The sequence below is a fragment of the Neophocaena asiaeorientalis genome, unplaced genomic scaffold (assembly GCF_003031525.2).
Source record: "Neophocaena asiaeorientalis asiaeorientalis breed wild unplaced genomic scaffold, Neophocaena_asiaeorientalis_V1.1 scaffold406, whole genome shotgun sequence".
Classification (NCBI taxonomy): domain Eukaryota; kingdom Metazoa; phylum Chordata; class Mammalia; order Artiodactyla; family Phocoenidae; genus Neophocaena; species Neophocaena asiaeorientalis.
The window spans coordinates 377,966-391,917 of NW_020173381.1; positions in this window are offsets into that span (position 1 = coordinate 377,966).

The window sequence follows — 13,952 nt, forward strand, 5'->3', positions numbered from 1 at the left end:
CCCCCCCGCGACCATGTTTACCAAAAGTATTACTTCAAATCATTTCTACTCTTCTCAAACACCCAACCCATGCCCACCTACCTCAGCAAATAACCTCCATTCTTGTTTTGCTGAGAAGGTGAAAGCTATCCCTGCAAAAGTCTTCTCTGCCTCAGAACTTCTTTCTATCTTCTTCCCCTTCCATTATCCCCAGACAAAGGACCTCCCCCTGCTTTTTCCTCACCAAGGTCAATATCTCTGCTCATGACCTCACACCATTCTCTTCCTATCTTCTCTGGGAACTTCATAAATTTTTGTCTCTCTCTGGCTTTCATCTTCAACCTAATCCTTGCTTTTGACACTTTTCCCTGCTTTCTAAAAACATGTGAGGAGAAGGAAGTTTGCTGACTCCAGTGAGCTGGGAAGTGGGAAGAATGTTCCCCCACTAGAGAGAGCCCTCCCCTCTGCCCTGTAGGAACCCACCACACACACAACCAGGTCAAAACTGTCTTACCAACAAGTTTGGAGGGAAGAAACATCATCAGGGCAAAGAATTCCCAGGTTTCAGGTAAGGCTAGGACATAAAAAGTAGAACTAAGACAATGTAGAGAATAAGAATAATAAACATTTTTACCAAAAGGGAAAGGGGGGAGGGATAAATTGGGAATTTGAAATGAACATATACACACTATTACACATAAAGTAGGTAAACAACAAGGACCTACTCTATAGCACAGAGAACTGTATTCAATATCTTGTAATAACATATAATGGAAAAGAACCTCAAAAAGTTATATATATATATATGTATAATTGAATCACTTTGCTGTATACCGGAAACATTGTAAATCAACTATACTTCAATAAAAAAATTTAAAAGTAAAGAATAATAAACCTTTGCCAGTTATTTGCAGAGTGCTTTTTGCCACATTGTTTTTTATTTTGTTTTTAAATAAATTTATTTATCTTTGGCTGTGTTGCTGCATGCGGGCTTTCTCTAGTTGCGGAGAGTGGGGGCTACTGTTCGTTGTGGTGCGCGGGCTTCTCATTGCGGTGGCTTCTCTTGTTGCAGAGCACAGGCTCGAGGTGCGTGGGCTCAGTAGTTGCCACATTGTTTTATTTATCTAGCAGAGATTGCTTCCAACGAATGGGAATTTCATGTAGCAAAACAGAAAGGATTAAGTAGAGGGGCAGACAGAGGTGAAATGCCTGAGAAGTTGGGATTGTGAGAATGAGTCAGAGAGTAGAGGGGAGGGAGTTTCCCCAAGTGTGTATGACATAGACAACGGAGCAGGAAATTGGGTGATAAGTTGGAGGAACATGTTAGGAATGTAGGGGCGCACTGCTGAAAAGGCTGAATTTTGTCATTGAAGTTGGTAAGGAATAAGGCGAAGCCACAACAGAGAAGGGCTGAAGAATCAGTGTTGTCCCAGTCAATGTCCTGAGCACCCTCTGCTGTTTCTGCTGAATATCTCAAAATGTGGAACTCATCTTACACACTTGGTTACCTCCCACCCTCTTCTCCTGCTTTTCAAGCTTCTGCTGCACCAGACCCAGCAGCTGGGATGTTATATAACCAAATATTATGTTCTATTTATGTTTTTAAATATATTCCGTTTAGACCAAAACCATTCAAGCTACGGTAAAATTGGTACAGTGGAAAGAACACTGAATTAGGAGTCAGAAGACAAAGGTTCTAGTCCCAATTTTGCTATTAAATTGCTGTTAACCTTTATGAGCCTTAGGGTTTTTTCCTCCACCAGAAAGAGGGTAATATCTGTCCTATTCACATGATTAGGTTGAGAATCAAACAGGATAATGGATATGAATATATATTGAACATACTGAAATTATAAAATGCTATTTAAATGTAAGAGATTACTATTTCCATTGCTTCAACGTCCTGGTGATTCTTCTATCTGCAGTTGTTGTGAGTATTACACCTAGTAATTACACCTAGTGAGTATTACAAGAGGTAATAGCTGTCAAGTGTCTTACACTGTGTTTGGCACAGAGGATGAGCTCCAAAAATGTTCCCTTCTCCTCTCAATGCAAGTTACAAGCAAGAAATGCTCATCTTGGGGCTTTTCCCTGGTGGTGCAGTTGTTGAGAGTCCGCCTGCCGATGCAGGGGACACGGGTTTGTGCCCCAGTCCAGGAAGATCCCACCTGCCGCGGAGCAGCTGGGCCCGTGAGCCATGGCCGCTGAGCCTGCGCATCCGGAGCCTGTGCTCCGCAACGGGAGAGGCCACAACAGGGAGAGGCCCACGTACCGCAAAAAAAAAAAAAAAAAAAAAAAAAAAAAAAAAGAAATGCTCACAACAACTAGGTGAGGTAAGGATTATTGTTCCCAACTCTATAAACAAGGAAACTGCATCTCGGAAATGTTAAGTAACTTGTTCAAGTTCATTAAGCTAATAAGACATGAAAGCTGGAATTCTATCCCAAATCCATCTGACTCCAATGCTGATGCTCTTCCCACTTCTCTCCTTCTTCTAGGCAGGACATCAATATTCAAAGCAGGGCACATCCTAGAAATTACCACTTCTTGTTGCACTCAAAAGTACATATTGGCATAACATCTGGCAAGTACCTTGGCCACCAACAGGTAGAGTCCCCTTTCAGTGATGTCTCTAAATCCTGAAGTTGTTTTGGAATCTAAAGAAAGCCAGGACCTGGACTTCCTTGGTGGTCCAGTGGGTAAGACTCTGCGCTCCCAATGCAGGGGGCCCAGGTTCGATCCTCAGCTGGGGAACTAGATCCCACATTCATGCTGCAACTAAAAGATTTTGCATGTCACAACTAAAGATCCCTCACACCACAATGAAGATCCCACACACAGCAACGAACATCCCACGTGCTGCAATTAAGACTTGGCACAGCCAAAATAAATAGATAAATAAATATATTTTTAAAAAGAAAGAAAGAAAGAAAGAAAGCCTGGACCTAACAGACAAGAGGTATCTTTTACATCAAGTAGTGAGCTCTACACATCTCGCAAGACAGGCAAGATATTTGCTTGGCAGAGGCAAAGTGACAATTTCAAGCTGAGACTATCAGTGTTAAAAGGATGACTCACACAGTGTTCTCTGGCCAATAACCAATCAAACTCAGAGCTACCACACTGGCCACTCCTTAGATTCAACCTTATAGGGGTGAATAGAGTTGGTAGGTATCTACCTGGTATGATTTGAGGAGGACTGAAATGCTATCACTAATCAAAATGATTTCCCCTGCTGGCCTTGCCGTGAGACCTGCAATTTCCTACTAATCACTTCTTTCAGGTTAAGGCATCTGTCAAAATGTAAATGCTATCTTCAGTCATGATATATTATAATCATTCATTTATCACTTTCATTCTAATCACCAGACAGGTATGGGATACAGGGCAAATCATATTGAAGGAGAAGACAGAGAGGAAGCTTCAGTGTGATATATAATGGGCAGCTAGAGTCAAGCAAGTCCAGATCAAGACATTGAGAAACACTAAGCACTGAAGAGATAGTGTTACAAACTCTATAAACTAGACATAAGATGGAAACTTATAAACTAAGCATAAGATGGTTCAACACAATCTGACCTTTCCCGTAATTACTACTACAATTCTTTTTTTTATTATTTTTTTATAAAGTTTGACTTCACAAAAACTAAAACTGATTGCTTAAGTTTTTAGCACTGATGAGTGCTAAAAAAATAGCACTAATTATGCTACTGTTACCCTATTTTTCATGTGTTCTTATTTGCATTACTCCTGATCTCTTTTTTTTTTTTTTAACATCTTTATTGGGGTATAATTGGTTTACAATGGTGTGTTAGTTTCTGCTTTATAACAAAGTGAATCAGTTATACATATACATGTGTTCCCGTATCGCTTCCCTCTTGGGTCTCCCTCCCTCCAACCCTTCCTATCCCACCCCTCCAGCGGTCACAAAGCACCGAGACGATCTCTCTGTGCTAGGCGGCTGCTTCCCACTATCTATCTACCTTACGTTTGGTAGTGCATATATGTCCATGCCTCTCTCTCGCTTTGTCACAGCTCACCCTTCCCCCTCCGCATATCCTCAAGTCCATTCCCTAGTAGGTCTGTGGCTTTATTCCTGTCTTACCCCTAGGTTCTTCATGACATTTTTTTTCTTAAATTCCATATATATGTGTTAGCATACAGTATTTGTCTTTCTCTTTCTGACTTACTTCATTCTGTATGACAGACTCTAGGTAGTAGAAAGAATGAATTACTAGAAGTAGAAAGAAAGAAAGAAAGGAGGGAGGAAGGGAGGGAGGGAGGAAGGAAGGAAGGAAAGAAAGAGGGAAGGAAGGAAAAAAATAAAGAAAGAAGATAAAGTAAAATAAAGTAAGGTAAAATATAACAAAGTTATTAAAATAAAAAAATAAGGCTTGCCATGCGTCCTCCTGGGGAAGTTGTCCCCAGATCCTGGGAACCTGGCAGTTGCAATTCTTTTTTATTGCCATATAATTCAGTTGTTAGAAGTGTACAATTAAATGGCATATAATATATTCGAAGTTGTGCAACCCTCACAACAATCAATTTTAGAATATTTCCATCACTTTCCCCCCCAAAAAACCCATATCAGTCACTCCCTTTACCCCCCACTCCCTCCCAACCCTAGGCAACCACTAATCTACTTTTTTTTGTGTGTGTGTGGTACGCGGGCCTCTCACTGTTGTGGCCTCTTCCTTTGCGGAGCACAGGCTCCGGATACTCAGGCTCAGCGGCCATGGCTCATGGGCCCAGCCGCTCCACAGCATGTGGGATCTTCCCAGACCAGGGCACGAACCTGTATCCCCTGCATTGGCAGGTGGACTCTCAACCACTGCGCCACCAGGGAAGCCCACTAATCTACTTTTGGTCTATGTAGATTTTTCCTATTCTGGACATTCTACATAAATGGAATCACACAATATGTGGTCTTTTGTGTCTGGCTTCTTTCACTTAGCATAATGTTATTCTCGGCATAATGTTATCAAGGTTATTCTTTGTTGTAGCATGTATCAGCACTTCATTCCTTTTTATGGTTGAATAATATTTCCTTGTATGGATATAACACATTTTGTTTAGCCATTCATCGGTTGATAGACATTTGGGTTGTTTCCACTTTTTGGCTATTATTGAGTATTGCTGCTATGAACATTTGTGTACAAATTTTTGTATGGACATATGTTCTCAATTCTTTTAAGTATATACCTAGGAATGGAATTGCTGGGTTATATGGTAACTCTCTGTTTAACTTTTGAGGCACTACCAGACTGTTTATCAAAGTGGCTGTACCATTTTACATTCCCACCACACCAATACTTGTTATGTCTTTTTGATTATAGCCATACTAGAGGGTATGAATTTGTATTTCATTGTGTCAATCCTTTTTTGAAATACCAAATATCCAATTCTTTAAAAAAATCTTTAATGCCTCTAGTTAGTTGGTTTCCTAAGTATATGCTTGATCTGCCTATTATTAAAGCATCCAGGACTGGGATCAGCTAGAACTGATTTGGTTCCTCGGGTTGGAGGGCTATAAGGGAGGGCCTATCAGGTAAAACATTTCTAACACCAAACCAAGACACAAAGATGACTAAGCCACATTTCCTGTTTAATAGGGGAGCCAGTCACATACCCAGAACAACTACAAAACAAAGTAGAATGAGGAAAGTGCTATAATAAGGCAAGGGAAGTACAGAGGGGTATCAGGACAAACCAGATGCAGTTCTCTCAAAATACAGTGCTAAGCAACTCCAAACATCACCAAAGCAAACTGGCTCTCCACCCTTACCCAGCCACAGCGTGAATCCAGAGTCTTCTTGGAAACAGTTACAAGAGCAGGGAACAAGGCTCTTAGAGATATACTGTACTGAGCCTGAGAAGTATATTTGTCATCTTCTCATTTCAATTACTACCCACTGGCTGGCTCTTTCAGACTTGGCCTCATTACTTTTAGTCTTACATCAGTTTGTAAGACTGCACTGAAGAATGGTTGTAAAGTACTTTGTAAATCTAAAGTGCATTATAAATAATAATCTCCTATTGCAACCTTCTTAGCAAAAACAAACAAGTCCTATCCCGGCAGTTCCTCATTGCCCTCTCCCCAATCTACCATTTTACCTGAATTGTTCCCATCACACCTCTTTGCACCAGTACACCCCAACTTCTGGAGATGATGCTTACAATCAGCTAAGCCTTCAGAGAACCTTTGCAGTCTTAGAAGCATTTTGATTCTGTATTTTGCTTTGGAAATAGAAAGCAAGCCAAGGAGATTGCTCCCATTTCATCATGGAGAGGCTGAGGCGTATGAAGATTAAGTGACCCAATAATTTTAAAGAAATCATGTTATCAGACTGAAGTTCCGTGTGTCCTCCGTGTTTTACCCCTACCTCTACCCATGAGAAAACTACAGCTATTGAGGTTGTGGGATTGGGATACCTACTCCCCAGGTCCCAAGCCTTTCTCCTGAGAGTAGCTAAGAGTAAGCGGGCTGCCTGAGCACAGCTCACTCATATTCAACAGACCAGAGAAGGTAATTTCACTTTTTTTTTTTTTTTTGCGGTACGCTGGCCTCTCGCTGTTGCGGCCTCTCCCGTTGCGGAGCACAGGCTCCGGGTGCGCAGGCTCAGCAGCCATGGCTCATGGGCTTAGCTGCTTCGCGGCATGTGGGATCTTCCCGGACCAGGGCACGAACCAGTGTCCCCTGCATCGGAAGGCGGACTCTCAACCACTGTGCCACCAGGGAAGCCCAGGTAATTTCATTTTTGAACTGCTCTCTACTTTTCTGAAGTGGAACTCAATTGTGCTTGAAAAAGTCAAGCACAACCTAATTGTCCTCAACCATCTGTCTAAACCCTGCTCAGGGCAATGGGCCAGGGCGTTGTAAAAACACATGATTCTGCCTGAGGAGGACTTGGAGGAAGCTCTTTGGAAAACAGAGACCTCTAATCACCTCTTTGTTTATTCAAATATTTATTGAGCACTTACTATCTGAATACTTCAGAGTAGTAATAGCAGAGGGGTCACCAGCACAGGTTCTGAAGGCCAACTGCCTGGGCTCAAATCCTGACTCTAATGCCTGCTTACTGACTTTAGTTTCTCTCTTGGTAAAATGAAAATAAAATTACTCATGCCATAGAGTAGACATGAGGACGAAATGAGATCCACATGTGAAGTGGCTAGTGCATTGCTTGGCCTGTGGGAAGTTTTCAGTAAATGCTAGCTAATATTGCTATTCATGCAGAATCAGAGCAAACTTGTCAGGGATCAATGGATGAGAGTAAAATTTTACAGCCCTTCGGCCAGTTTCATGGGCCCATTGCTAGAACTTCTCTGGGGAAGAAGCACATGCTGAGAAGAGTGGTAGGAAAAGTGTCATGATTGGAGGAGGTAAATTAGAAACTCTTGGATTTCAGGGAACTACTTGTTGCACTATGGAAGTTTCAGAAGAATATCAACACCAAAGAAGAAGTTATTGCACATCAATGCGTTCTGCTCTAGGGTAAATGATTCCTGCTAACACAACCCAGCCCCTCCCTGTCCAGTTTTTCATCACACAACAGACAAAGAGGGCAATGCAGACTTAGGGAAGTGATTGTTAGGTGCAAAGCCTGGAACCTAACAAATTATTTTAACTTCCTCCCAGCAACACTTTTCCTGGAATTAGTCCTGTGAGTTGGGGTACCCAATTGACCCCAAGGAAAGACAAATATGGCAGAGAGAAAATCCAGTTGATGAGCCAATTTAGGAGAAGACTGATTTAGGACTAACTTGAGGGAGTAGAGGGTCTTTTGCTGAGACAAGGCTCAAAAGGAACTAGGGAGGGTGGGGCATGAAAGTGATAATACTGTTTTGACCATGCTAATGGCTGTCAAGCAGGAATCTTTAAAACCCTTTCCTGGCTTTCATGTTTATCGAGTGTTTCCTGTGTACACAGTAATGCTGAGTATTGCAAGGGTACCAAAAGAAGCAACAAATGTGCTTCCTGCTTCCAAACTGTGATTAAACTGAAGTGGGAAAAATAGTCTACACTTTCTGCCTGTAACTTAATTCCAGATTGGAGAGTACAATGGTAACAGCTGCACTAACTGCTTTCATTTTACATACAGCGCATAGAGTCAGAACCTCTTGAACTCAATTCACAAAGTGACATAAAATCATACGTGGGCACTTCTGTTTGTTATAGGATTGTAGCCAGAACTGTATTAAATTCTCTGTTTATGTTCTCTACTGCACCAGTCTCTCATTGAACTGGCATTCCATAGTCTTTAAACAACAACCAACCCAGTAAAATGTCTCTGGTCCTCCCAGGGAAGGGCTGGAGGGCCCCAAGGGCATACACACAGTGTGTTAACATCATTGGGCATTCCTGTGCCAGGTCTGCTGTTTTCTCTCAATCCCTGTGCCATTTGAAGGCCCTGTTTTTGTTTTCCACTCATGATGGGCTGAACCTCAGAAACAGTGGGCTGGTGAACAACCATTTGTGACCAATCTAATTGTGAGGGAACGAAGGCAATGGCAGACTGAGCAGAATGAACCCAAAGCAGCAATGAGCTACCAACCCACGCATCGGTACACTCTCTGAATTCCTGTATCCCAGTTCCTCACACCTCCCACTTAGGGTAACAAGGCTCACAGTGAGGGGGAGGTACCAGGCAAGGCAAGTAGTTTGCTAGGATTATTTTTCTCTTCTATAGGACATTCTCAAAAAGTTCTCCTTTGCTTGTCTAAAGTGGGTTAGGTGTAGTTCTGCTGAAAGCAAAGAGATGGCCCCTTCGAGCCATGTGAACCTCTGGTTATACTTCCTGAACCCCACAGAGATGAGCCACCTTGTTTAGTGTCCACGCTGTCTAGTCTTTTTTTTTTTTTCCTGTTTAAATCTACCAAGGACCAAGCTATCCAAAAGATCTCTGCTTATTGAAAGCTTGCTGCTACTGCTATTACTACTTTTTATTTTTTACATTATTGGAGTATAATTGGTTTACAATGGTGTGTTAGTTTCTGCTTTATAACAAAGTGAATCAGTTATACATATACATATGTTCCCATATTTCTTCCCTCTTGCATCTCCCTCCCTCCCATCCTCCCTATCCCACCCCTCTAGGTGGTCACCAGGCACCGAGCTGATCTCCCTGTGGTATGCGACTGCTTCCCACTAGCTATTTTACGTTTGGTAGTGTATATATGTCCGTGCCACTCTCTCGCTTTGTCATAGCTTACCCTTCCCCCTCCCCATATCCTCAAGTCCATTCTCTAGTAGGTCTGTGTCTTTATTCCTCTCTTACCCCGAGGTTCCTCATGACATTTTTTGTTTTTTTTCTTAAATTCCATATATATGTGTTAGCATACGGTATTTGTCTTTCTCTTTCTGACTTACTTCACTCTGTATGACAGACTCTAGGTCTATCCACCTCATTACAAATAGCTCAATTTCGTTTCTTTTTAGGGCTGAGTAATATTCCATTGTATATATGTGCCACATCTTCTTTATCCATTCACCCAATGATGGATACTTAGGTTGTTTCCATCTCTGGGCTATTGTAAATAGAGCTGCAATGAACATTTTGGTACATGACTCTTTTTGAATTATGGTTTTCTCAGGGTATATGCCCAGTAGTGGGATTGCTGGGTCATATGGTAGTTCTATTTGTAGTTTTTAAGGAACCTTCATACTGTTCTCCATAGTGGCTGTACCAATTCACATTCCCACCAGCAGTGCAAGAGTGTTCCCTTTTCTCCACACCCTCTCCAGCATTTATTGTTTGTAGATTTTTTGATGATGGCCATTCTGACCGGTGTGAGATGATATCTCGTTGTAGTTTTGATTTGCATTTCTCTAATGATTAATGATGTTGAGCATTCTTTGATGTGTTTGTTGGCAATCTGTATATCTTCTTTGGAGAAATGTCTATTTAGGTCTTCTGCCCATTTTTGGATTGGGTTGTTTGTTAGAGCTGCATGGAATTTTATCACTGTTTCTTCCTCTTGGGGAAGCTCAGCCTGATAGCACAGTCACTATGAAATTAATTCTGACCACAAGGGGAGAGTCTGTGAGACTTCCAACAGAGGTTGATATTTAAATTGGTCACCAGACGGGGAAGGGCATTCCAGGATGAGAGCAACATGAGCAAGGGTTCAGGGGTATGTAAGTGCATGGTGGATTCAAGAAAATGAATAGCTGAGCAGGACTACAGTGGAAGGTATCAGTGAAGTGAGAGTGATGCCCAGGAGACTGTAACAAGGTAAGGTGGGGCAGAATGTGAAGGACATTGAAAGCCAGGTTAAGCGGGTGGACTTACTCCTCTAGGCAATGGGGTGTTCTAAGCAGATGAAACACAATCCAATCCACATTTACAAAGAGAGCTCTGTGGGAGTATGGAGGCTTGATAGACAGAGGTAAAGAGACCATTGAGGAGGCTCTAGCTAAGGGCTAGATAAGAAATGAGAGCTATATCTAGGGTAGTGGTAGTGGGAACTGAAAGGTGGCAGATTTGAACATACTAAGAAGCAGTGATGTGCTGCTAAACAACTGGATCTCCAGAAAAGAAAAGGAAAAAAAAGCCCCGATTTACAGTGTTTGTTGATTTCCATGGTGTAAATACTTCCCCATGGCTGATTTCAAGGTAACACTAGACGTCGCTGGATGTGGAATTGTGAAGAGGTGCGCTCAGTCAGCTCTCTTGAGCCAGCGTGTGCCGGCATACCACTACCAAGTGACCAGTTCAGTGTGGGGGAAGAAAGAGAAAAATCAAAGGTGATGGACATCGCTAATTTGGATGACTCCTTAGATGTTAATAGAGAAAGGGAACTCAGGAGGAAAAACAGACTTTATTTATTTATCTATCTGTGGTGGGGGAGGATTAAGAGGTAAGAGGCATATCAGGAGGGAATTATGACTTTGGCTTTGGACATGTTGACTTGGAAGTCCTACCCTTGGAATTCAATTTTCAATGAGGCTCTGCCTTATAACAATAACTCACATTAATGGAATACTTATATTGTGCTAGGCACATTATATATTTTTATGATCTTTCAGTTAAACCACAACCTTATGGCTCTAGTAGAAAAGCTGGCAAATAGTAGTTACACAACAAATATCTTTTAAATGAATGAATGAATTAGGTACTCTTGTTTTTTTCATTTTATAAATGAGAGAAATGAGACACAAATTGATAGTAACTTTCACAAGGTCATTCAGCTTGGACTCAAACTCAAGCCTGTGTGATTCCAAAACCACTCTGCTATACTATATGTGTGTGCTGTGGAGATGAACCATGGCAGGGACCTTTTCTTTTTTATCTTTCTAAATCTAATCTATCGCAATGCTTATACATAGTGTTATAGACTGAATGTTTGTGTTCCCCCAAATTCGTATGTAGAAGCCCTGAATGTTTGTGTTCCCCCAAATTCGTATGTAGAAGCCCCAACCCCTAATGTGACTGTATTTGGAGATAAGGTCTTTTCGGAGGTGACTGGTGTTAGATGAGGCCATAAGGGTAGGGCCCTCATCCGATGGGATTAGTGTCCTTGTACAAAGAGGAAGAGAGACCAGTGCTCGCTTGTGCTCTCGTGCTCTCTCTCTCTCTCTCTCTCTCTCTCTCTGTCTCTCTCTGTCTCCATTCACATGCACTGAGGGAAGTCTATGTGAGGGCACAACAAGAAGGTAGCCATCTGCAAACCAGGAATAGAACTCTCACCAGAAGCCAAATTAGCACCCTGACTTTGGACTTTCCAGCCTCCAGAGCTGTGAGAAAATAATGTCTGTGTTTAAGCCACCCAGTCTGTGGTATTTTGTTTTGGTAGCCTGAGCTGACTAATACACAAGTACCGGATCATTAAATATTTGTTGACTGAATGAGGACTGATCCTAATATTTATATTGAAGTTACTATTTTTCAAAGATAAGGCCTAGTAGGACATAAGGAAGAGCTAGGAGTAAAAAGAGGCTCCACCTGAGAGATCTTTGGTAGGGGATTTTTCTCTGATGGAAGTTCTCCTCTGTGGGGCTGGTGAGGAGTTTCTTGCCAGGACTTTACAGCAGTATTACTGACCAGCCTCAGAAATATCCTTTCCTGGGGATCTTCATATTTTGCTTCCTCCATTCTTGATATACTTATGACATTAGGAATGCAATGGGATAATAAGAAAAGTATTTATTAATTTAACAAATATGTATTGAGTATCTTCTGTGCTGTACAATATGTCCATTATGGTATTTATTTTTTTACCACAAGCCTGGGAGGTAGTTCATATTATCCCGTTTTTGCAATGAAAAAATTCAAGTTAGTAGAGGCTAATTTGCTCAAGGTTAAATTATAAGTGGAATCACACATTTGAACTTGTGTTTGACTTTTTAAAAACATTACCTTCTCTCTTTCTTTACCCTTCCTAACCAGAGAACACATTTTTATTTTAATTTTTTGCTGTTTGCAATCAAAGGACTCTGATTAAACCAAACTCAGTGAATGGTACTATTTTATTTACCCGGTAGGTTAGGTCATAAGCCTGAGAATTCTGGGCTGATAAGACACTCCTATATCATCAGTCACAAGTCTGATACTGAGTCTACTTCTTAAATCTTTCTAATCAGTCTCTCTATTCTTATAGCTACGGCCTTGATTCAGGCCCCGTCTTGCCTTAATTGCAGCAAAAACCTCTTAGTTGGTCTTCTTGCTTTCTGAAAACCCAAACTGATCATGTTGCTCCTCTATTTAATACCTGTTGTGGTTCTTCATACCATTTAATGAGTTTGAATTCCTTAGCTTAGCACAAAAGGCATTTATGACTAAGCCCCTGCCCACAATTCTCCCTCTTGAATAAAATATAAAGTAAAACCACTATTTTGGTGCTAACATTCAACTACCCCCCGACACACACACACAGTACAAACCAATAGGCAGGAGATATTTTCAAAATATTCACCAAAAGACCTTAACTCCTGGAGGGGGCAGACCTTTGTACAGTGCCTACTCATCATAGACACAATACTTAATTCCCTTCACTCTCTTTCCCATGCTGAATATTCCCCAGTAATTCCTCAGTGGTATAATTTCATTCCATTTCCTTCTTGCTTCGACTCTTCTCTACAAGCCAAAATGTACACATTATTGTCTTTTCTTCCTGTGGTGGTCCCCCAATGAGCCCATGCCTCCCTGTATTCACACCCTATGTGACCTATCCCATATCCTTCCCTTCCCCTTGAATCTTGACTGGTCTCGTGATTTTCTTTTAACCAATAGACAGAAGTGACTGTGTGAATGCTGAGGCAAGGTCAGAAAAAGCCTTACAGCTTCTACCTGGGCCACTGGGACCATTCCCTCTCAGAACTCAGCCATTATATTGTGATAAGCCCAGGACACATGGAGAGGGAGCAGGTAGTTGTTCCAGTTGACAGCCCCAGCTGAGTTCCTAGCCCAGAGCCAACATCAGCCACCAGTGATATGAATGATCCACCTTGAACATTCAGTCCAATAGAGCCTTTTGATGACTCCAACCCCAGCCAAGAATTGCCCAGCTGAGCCTAGTCAGCCCACAAAAATGTGAGGAGACAAAAATACAGTAATTTTAACTTTGGGGTAGTTTGTTACGCAACAAGAGATAATCAGAACGCTTTTCTCATTCCACCTTGTATCTAAAAAAAAATTCTCATAGGTAAACTAGCTAATGTTGTATTGAACTTTCTTTCCTAGTCATACTATCATCTAGTCTAATAAGTTTTTCATCCTAGGACAAGCATTCAGAGACTCACCTAGATGATTCAGCCTTAATCTACATCTTCTGCAGTTTTGAATTTCTCTTTATAAGATTGAATATACTCTTTTTAAACTTTTTAAAAAATAGGACTATTACTGATTACAGGATTTTAGTAATTGTAGGCTTGTGATGAAGTATTCTGAAATTCATCCTAAGTAATGGCTGGCTACTTTTTCTTTCAACTCTAAATGTCTGCCCTAGAACTCTTCTATTGGTAACTACAGATC